This window comes from Pholcus phalangioides, unplaced genomic scaffold (genome assembly GCF_987345545.1).
Source record: "Pholcus phalangioides strain wild (caught in Gottingen) unplaced genomic scaffold, Ppha-v1.0 ptg000005l_1, whole genome shotgun sequence".
NCBI classification, from domain to species: Eukaryota; Metazoa; Arthropoda; class Arachnida; order Araneae; family Pholcidae; genus Pholcus; species Pholcus phalangioides.
In genome coordinates, this window is record NW_028301598.1 from 10,801,679 (window position 1) to 10,809,755 (window position 8,077).

The 8,077-nt window shown below is 41.6% G+C and overlaps 1 long non-coding RNA gene across 1 annotated transcript in view; it reads right to left on the reverse strand.

Moving 5' to 3' along the window:
• The window catches only part of LOC149086288 (uncharacterized), a 336,262-nt gene extending 328,441 nt beyond the window's left edge, over positions 1-7,821 (reverse strand). Inside the window, exon 1 of the long non-coding RNA XR_016192678.1 lies at positions 7,719-7,821. This is a non-coding gene — a long non-coding RNA (uncharacterized LOC149086288). The remainder of the gene's footprint in view (positions 1-7,718) is intronic.
• Positions 7,822-8,077: the final 256 nt, after the last annotated feature.

An 8,077-nucleotide genomic window follows, 5' to 3' on the forward strand; every position in this document is an offset into this window, starting at 1 on the left:
AGAATATCTGTCGATATATGACATCTGCTGTGGTTGCTCTAGGGTATGATGATAATGATAGAGAGACATCTGGCAGAGACTGCTCCCATGGTGCCAGTCGCCAAGCAACTGGGGCCACACTACTAAAGGTCCCTACACACGCTCAGTTATACCTGCGCAGTCATGCCTTTACAGACCAACTGTGCAGACATAACTGAGCGTGTGTAGAATGAGTTGACCTGCACAGGCGACATGAAGGGAATAGTTTTTCGATTCGGTATAACTGACCGTGTGTATGGGCCATCAGGTATAACTGCGCAGTTTTTTCCCCGCTTTTTTACTACCGCCCTACTTTCTTCCCTCTTCTTTTTTTTACTGATAATGATACTCTTCTTTTTTTTAAGAACTATAATAACTGAATAACTTGTTTTGGAGTGGGGTTGCATTTAATTAGAATAAAATTTTCTAATGGCGTAATTTTCACGATATTTTCTCACAATTTCATATCGAATAAAAAAAATCGAAATAAAATTTTAGAAATATTTCGACCATTGCTAAAATTCGCAATTTTGTTTCTGAAATCACTCTTTTCAATAAATTTGCCCGAAATTATGCACTGAAACACACAAACTCTGTATTCAGATAATGTGCTATGACTATTGATTGTTTATTGATTATTTAGAGAAGAGGAGGTTGGCCAGGGTTCTTGGAGATTTTAGGGGCCCCCGTAACGTCAGATTATTTTAGTATTCTTTCACATGTAGTTCCTTTAGAAATCAAGATTCCTAGAAATCAAGTAGGTGTTTATACGACTCAGTTAATGTTTGCAATTGTTTGCAATTTCAAACCCAGGATTCCCACCCCTTTCTTGACCGAAAACCAGCAAGCATCAACAAGACAAAAATCACTGCAATTTATTATTTTCTTTTACATGTAATTGTTAATGAATCTCATTAATTTTTTTTTTTGAACACATCTCGTCTGATTGCAACCAATTTCAACTTTCAACTCAAACATTGAAAGAAAAAAATCCAGATGAAATTACGCTAGTTAAACGTAAGAAAACAATCGAAAAATTCTTTGAGAGAGATACGATTGATAATATAATTATATCTTTGAGTAATACTATTAATATATACCATAAGTCAATTTCGAATTGACTTGAATTAATCTTAAGAGGTCGCGCGAAAAATGCATTGTTTTCTTTCAAAGAAAAACACTACATGAGTTACCATAAAAATTTTCCAAGTCAAAAAAATTATTTTTTCAAAAATCGACGCAACCGCGGAAAGAAAATGCTATCATACGATGCTGAAGGAGCATGTATCCCTTATCCATATATTCAGAGGAGAAACGATGCTTGTTTTCGTAGATACAGTCGACGCTCGTTACAACAACCTCACGTTATAGCGATCATTCTATTACAACGACTGGTGGGATAAGTCCCAAATGTTTTCCTAGAACTACGATGATATGTTTTACTTATACTCACCCAATCAAGCCCGACCACACCCTCAAGTCTCCCCCTCTCACTACGACCTTGCTCCAAATATAACGTCCATTCTTGACGGGACGAAGAGGTTGTTATATCGAGCGTCGACTGTAATACCAAAATTTCTCTTTTATTGCATATATTGTCATAATCACTGTAGATATGGATAGCATTCTTGATAAACATGAGTAGGCAGTAGTGCCTTTTACTTAAGTCATGAAAATCGGTCAATATGAGAGGTTTTAGTAACATCAAAATTTTGAAGGAAAAAAATACATTATTGTACTTTATGATGTAGATTCAACATCTTCCATTACAGCAGTATTGCAGTATTCCTCAAAGTGTGCGTCGCAGCTCTTGGGCGTCACCCCCGTGCCCCTCCCCACCCACATCCTGCCGCAAGGCATAGAGGCTATTTTTTTTGCCGCGCCGCCACTGTAGTGATTTTTTTAACGTGGGAAAAAAGAATGATGGAAATCGTTTCGGGCTCTGAAACTAGAATCCTGATCCAAGCCTCACCTTTGGGGGCGGGGGAAAATGGCTCGGATAATGACATATTCATTACACTATTAATGGAGTCACCGAAGTCAGTACCTTTGAGTAGGTATCTTGATCCATTCTGAGAAAATTATGCCAATCTTTTGGTACAAATCTCACACACAATTCCTGTAATAATTTAACGTGCGAATATTGTCTTTTTTTAACCAATCGTTGCCCCACGTTACGCGTTTTTTTTTTTCTTTTTTTTGATTTAGTAACTTTCAGTGCCATAACTAATCCAACTACACCCAAAGCAACATCTGTGGAAATCATACTAGAAAATTCCGAACTTTATAGAACTGATCAAAAGACCGCGAAGAATGAAAATATCCCCACAGATCGCCTAGAACCGGTTCCAGAGGCTTCACCTGCACAGGTATAACTGAGTAGTGTGGATGCATAGAACCGTTCAGTTATGCGGACGAGTAGCAAAAAATCTATGAAATGAGGGATTGAAAATGACACGATGAAGTGGATGATCTGGCAGAGATTTCATTTTTATATAATATTTTAAGGATACTTACTGGCGTCTTATTGTCAATGATGGCTCGTTGCATTCGACATACAGGCTCTCCGTTGGTGACATCCGCAAAGCTCCAGAGCAAATGCGGAGAGCGAGATGGTGGACTGGGTCGAGCAGACTCAGATAGCTCAGAGGTGCTGACCTGTATACAATGGAGCCGTAGCCAAGCTTTGATCTTATGAGGGCTTATGGACACCAGTTATGGTTGCCGGAGATGATTAATGACATTTAAATTAAAGTGGCTATTTATCCATAGTTAAATTTGATTTGACTCCACTAAGACTGTTCGATTCTAGATACGGTTAAATATACGGTTTATTAATTAGAAGAACACGGTACGTTAACACATATATACGAAACAAGAATACACGGACACACAGTAAAAATACATCTCTACTGTGCAAGAAACCAAAGCCTTCTCTCTCGAACAGCGGAAGGGAGGCCAAGAAAAGGCACGCACAAACAACGAGGTGTTGGCAGATTTATGATATTCGAAACCAACACCTACGCACTCTTGCCGACAGCATCGCCACAGTACTCCCCCACGAGTCCGAAGGACGTTAAGCTTGATAAGGTGTTACAAAACGAACTTTCCGTCCGGACCTCGTGACGAAGCCCTGTGGCGGGGCTGGGGCATTACATAGAGATGATTTGCAAACATTAGATTCTTTGCATTCGAGAGAATTAAACGAAAATGCAGGTTTTAAACGATCAATAGAAATACACTTAGATTCATTATTGATACGCAAAGTAAAAAATTTATCAATCCTATTCAAAACTTCATAAGGTCCTTGGTAAGGCTGCTGTAGTGAACGCCTTACAGTGTCAACCCTCACAAAAACGTGTGTGGATTTGGCCAAGTCCTTGTGCACAAAAATGTTTTTTGAGGAATGATTGGACAAAGGCGAAGGACGAAGCTTTGACATAGTCATACGCAAGTTCGTGACATAATCAGATTTTGAGGTGTGCTTACCGGAATCTTTGAAGAAGTCTCCTGGTAACCTCAGAGATGTTCCGTAGACCATGTCCGCCGGCGTAGCACAAAAATCAGGTTTAAAACTTGAGCGTATCCCGAGTAGAATGGTAGGAAGAACGTCAACCCATCTTTTAGTGGCGTGACACATGATGGCAGTTTTCAAGTCCCTGTGGAAAATCTCAATGGCTCCATTGCTTTGTGGGTGGTAAGCGGTAGTACGCACCCTGTCCACACCCAGCAACTTCGCAAGAGATCGGAAGAGTTCAGATTCAAACTGAGAAGTCTTGTCCGTAGTAATGCGTTCAGGAACGCCAAAACGGGAGATCCAATTCGATAAGAAAGCAAATGCCACAGTTTCAGCAGTCTGATCGGGTACAGAAATAGCTTCCAGCCATCTGGTGAATCGGTCACTGCAAGTCACAACGTAGCGATTTCCTTTACTTGGTGGAAGTGGACCCACGATGTCAATATGGACATGCGAGAACCTTGCGGAAGGTAATCCGAATGCACCAACAGGAGAATGTGTGTGACGACCAACTTTGGATCGCTGGCAATGGATGCAAGTTTTGCACCACACTTTGCAGTCCCTTTCTAAAAATTTCCAGATGAATCGTCTGCGAACCATTTCAGTAGTAGCTTTGGTGCCAGGGTGGGAGAGGTGCACTGCATCAAAAATAGCGTGGCGAAACATTGACGGTACGTAAGGTCTAATTGAACCAGTGGAAACATCACACTGTAGAGTGACTCCAGGAAAACCGAAAATCATTGGTTTTAACTCGAGACCTGAGTCCATTTCACGAAGTAATCGCAATTCTTCCTCATCCTGAACGCGAGCCATCTCGGCGAAATCGATACTAGGACGTATTTCAATTTCCGATATTCTTGAAAATGCATCGGCTACTGCATTTCGATCGCCTGAAATGTGTTTGATATGGGTTGAAAATTGACTAATGAATTCTAGATGACGAATCTACCTAGGTGAACATTTTTCACTTTTTTGCGAAAATGCATAGACCAATGGTTTGTGAGAATTTCGAAGTCAGATCCTTCCAGCATATGTCGAAAATATTTAATTGCTGAATATATCGCGAGCAATTCTCGATCGTAAGCACTGTATCTGCGTTCAGCTGAAGTTAGCTTACGCGAGAAGAAACCTAATGGCTGAGTTTGATCATTAACTGCTTGATTCAAAACTCCGCCAATCGCGAAATCAGACGCGTCGACAGTTAGAAGAAGATGCGCACTTGGAATAGGATGAGCCCATAGAGCAGCATTGAAAATCATTTCCTTGCATGACGCGAATGCAGATTTTGCTTCCTCAGACCAGACGATTTTTGTTTTATCCCGTTTTTGCTTGCCTTTAACTAGATCATGCAAACATGCTTGCGTAGAGGCAGCGTTTTTCATGAAACGATGATAAAAATTTATTAGTGCCAGAAAACGTCGCAGCTCATCGATTGTGTTGGGCAATGGATAGTCCAAAAGTGCGGTAACACGATCCGGCAACGGAGAAATGCCCTTTTCTGACACAAGATGACCTAAAAACTGGATTTCTTTGAGTCCAAATTGTCATTTGTCAGGATTGAGAACTAAACCTTATTCGCTTAGTCTCTTAAACAGCACATCGAGATCTTATTCATGCAACTTCTCATCAGCTGAAGCAACAAGAATGTCGTCTAAGAAAACATAGCAGAAGTCGAGATCCAAGAGGATGCTGTCAGCGAATCGTTGAAATGTTTGTGCGGCGTTCCTGAGGCCAAAGGTCATGTAAACATATTCAAAGAGTCCATGAGGTGTAATCACAGCCGTCTTGGGAATATCGCTTTCTTTCATAGGAATCTGGTGGTATGCCTTTACAAGATCAATTTTAGAAAATATTCTTTTTCCAGCCAGAGCGAAAGAAAAGTCTTGAATATTGGGAATAGGATAACGGTCAGGAGTAGTTACGGCATTCAACCGACGAAAATCACCACATATGTGCCAACCACCTGTCTTTTTTGGGACTAGGTGGATAGGACTAGCCCAAGGGTTGGATTGGATTTATTGGAGCAAGGACCAATTTGGTCAAACTGCGCCAAAACAAATATAAAAATAAGAAAAATATCCTTTTGTCATGTCAAAAACTAAAATTGTGCATGATAAAAAAGCCACATGAAACATAAAACAATGACATCAATTGTAAAAACTATAATCTGTCGTATAAACCAATGGCTTTGATTAATTTAAAAATGCGAGATGAATCGCAATGGTCAGATAAAATGTCACGAATTGAAAGATGATTCTGACCAAAAGCGGTCGTAAAATGATGACGATGGTGCGAACAAGTAAAAGCATGGTCAATGGACTTTGACAATGAGGGCACTGCGGTTGACTCTCTCGTAGTAAAAGATATGATTGTATGATGCGACTGTGTCCTATGCGTAACCGGGCAAGCAGAACGTCTTCCTTTCGGTAAGTTCTGCAGCTCGAACGCCAGTGGCCAAGTGTGGGCTTGATGGCATGAAGTTTATTATTAATTTGATTGTTCCAGTGCTCCTGCCAGCGGCGATGCATCACTTCCCGGAGGATTGGGAAGTGGTCACTGGCAAGTACCAAAAGGCTATTATCAATGTTAGTTGTTGTTCGAGCTGCGGTGTCTGCTTTTTCGTTGCCCGGTATTCCTACATGACCTGGTACCCAGTAAAATTTTACTGTGGTACCATGATGAGTGAGGTAGTGTAGTTCATGAAAAATGGCATGAATACATGGATGAGTGTGAAAAGTGAAGGAACACAGTGCTTGCAATTCGCTGAGAGAGTCGCTATAGATGATGCATCGTCGGTGGCGTTTGCGTCGTATATGACGTAGAGCCTGAAGGATTGCGTACAGTTCTGCCGAATAAATAGAGAATGTGTCGTGAAGTTTGAAAGATGTCTCCTCACAGCAGATGTAGGCACAACCGACATGCCCAGGGCTCTTGGAGCCATCGGTATATATGGGGAAGTACCTACCCCTGTGCCTGAAGAATGTCTGTCGATATATGACATCTGCTGTGGTGGCTCTAGGGTATAATGATAATGAAAGAGAGACATCTGGCAGAGACTGCTCCCATGGTGCCAGTTGCCAAGCAACTGGGGCCACACGACTGATGTCTATTTGTATTTCTTCCACCCACAAGTACCCTCATACGAAGACCGTAAGATGGAACACATGAAGGGCGAGCAGCAAATAGTCTATCAAATGAGGGATTAAAAATGACACGATGAAGTGGATGACCTGGTAAAGACTTCATTTTGATATAATATTTCAAAGAAAGTTGTTGGCGTCTTGATGTCAGTGATGGCTCGTTGCATTCGACATAAAGGCTCTCCATTGGAGACGTCCGGAAAGCTCCAGAACAAATCCGCAGGGCGAGATGGTGGACTGCGTCGAGCACACTCAGATAGCTCCGAGGTGCCGATCCGTATACAATGGAGCCGTAGACGAGCTTCGATCTTATTAAAGCTTTATATAAGTGAAGGAGCGACTGACGGTCAGCTCCCCACGATGTAGAAGAGATGACCTTCAAGAGGTTCATCGTCTTCATGCAACGAGCTCTTAGTTGCGCAATTTCAGGTTTGAAAGTGAGTTTATTGTCAAATGTGATGCCGAGGAATTTAGTATTTTCTACTATTGGTATTTGATTATTGTTTAGGAACAATTGTGGGTCATCATGAAGGTCTCGACGCCAACAAAAATACACAGCAACAGTCTTGTCGGCGGAGAAAGAGAAGCCATTATCATGAGCCCACTTGCTGATCTTGTTGAGAGCGGTTTGCAATTGTCTCTCGGCTGACCTCATATTCACTGATTGATACGATATCAACAGATCATCCACGTAGAGTGCACCAGTGACAGACAACGGGAGTTGGTTCAACACCCCGTTGAGTCTTAAAATGAAAAGTGTTACACTTAAAATGCTTCCTTGAGGTACACCTTGTTCTTGAATTTGGGGAGCTGATAATGTGCTTCCGATCCGTACCTGAAAAATGCGGCGAGCAAGAAAGTTATTAATGAAAATGGGCAGGTTGCCCCGCAAGCCGCTATTATAGCGGTCGGAAAGAATTCCGTGCCTCCATGTACGGTCGTAGGCCTTTTCTATGTCGAAAAATATGGTTAGCATATGCTCCCTCTTCACAAATGCTTGTCTAATTGATGTCTCAAGGCGTAACAGATTGCATGTTGTGGACCTGAACCGTCTAAAGCCGCTTTGATGTTTCGATAAAATATTGTTAACCTCAAGGTAGTGCATAAGGCGATAGTTGACCATGCGTTCCATGAGCTTACATAGACAACTGGTGAAAGCAATAGGTCTGTAACTACACTGCTGGCCACCCAAATTGCAACACCAAGAAAGACAACAGATATCGCAACAATATTTATTTTGTAGATAACATGTTGACCAAGCATCAAATGATTAAATTTATAGACTTCTGTGAAGTGTGGTTCCTGCCAAAATCAGTAGCCAGAGTAGCCGCCATTGTTGGAGATCACCGCTGCCACACGCCTCGGCATTGATTCAAAGAGACTTTGGATGTGTTCTTGGGGT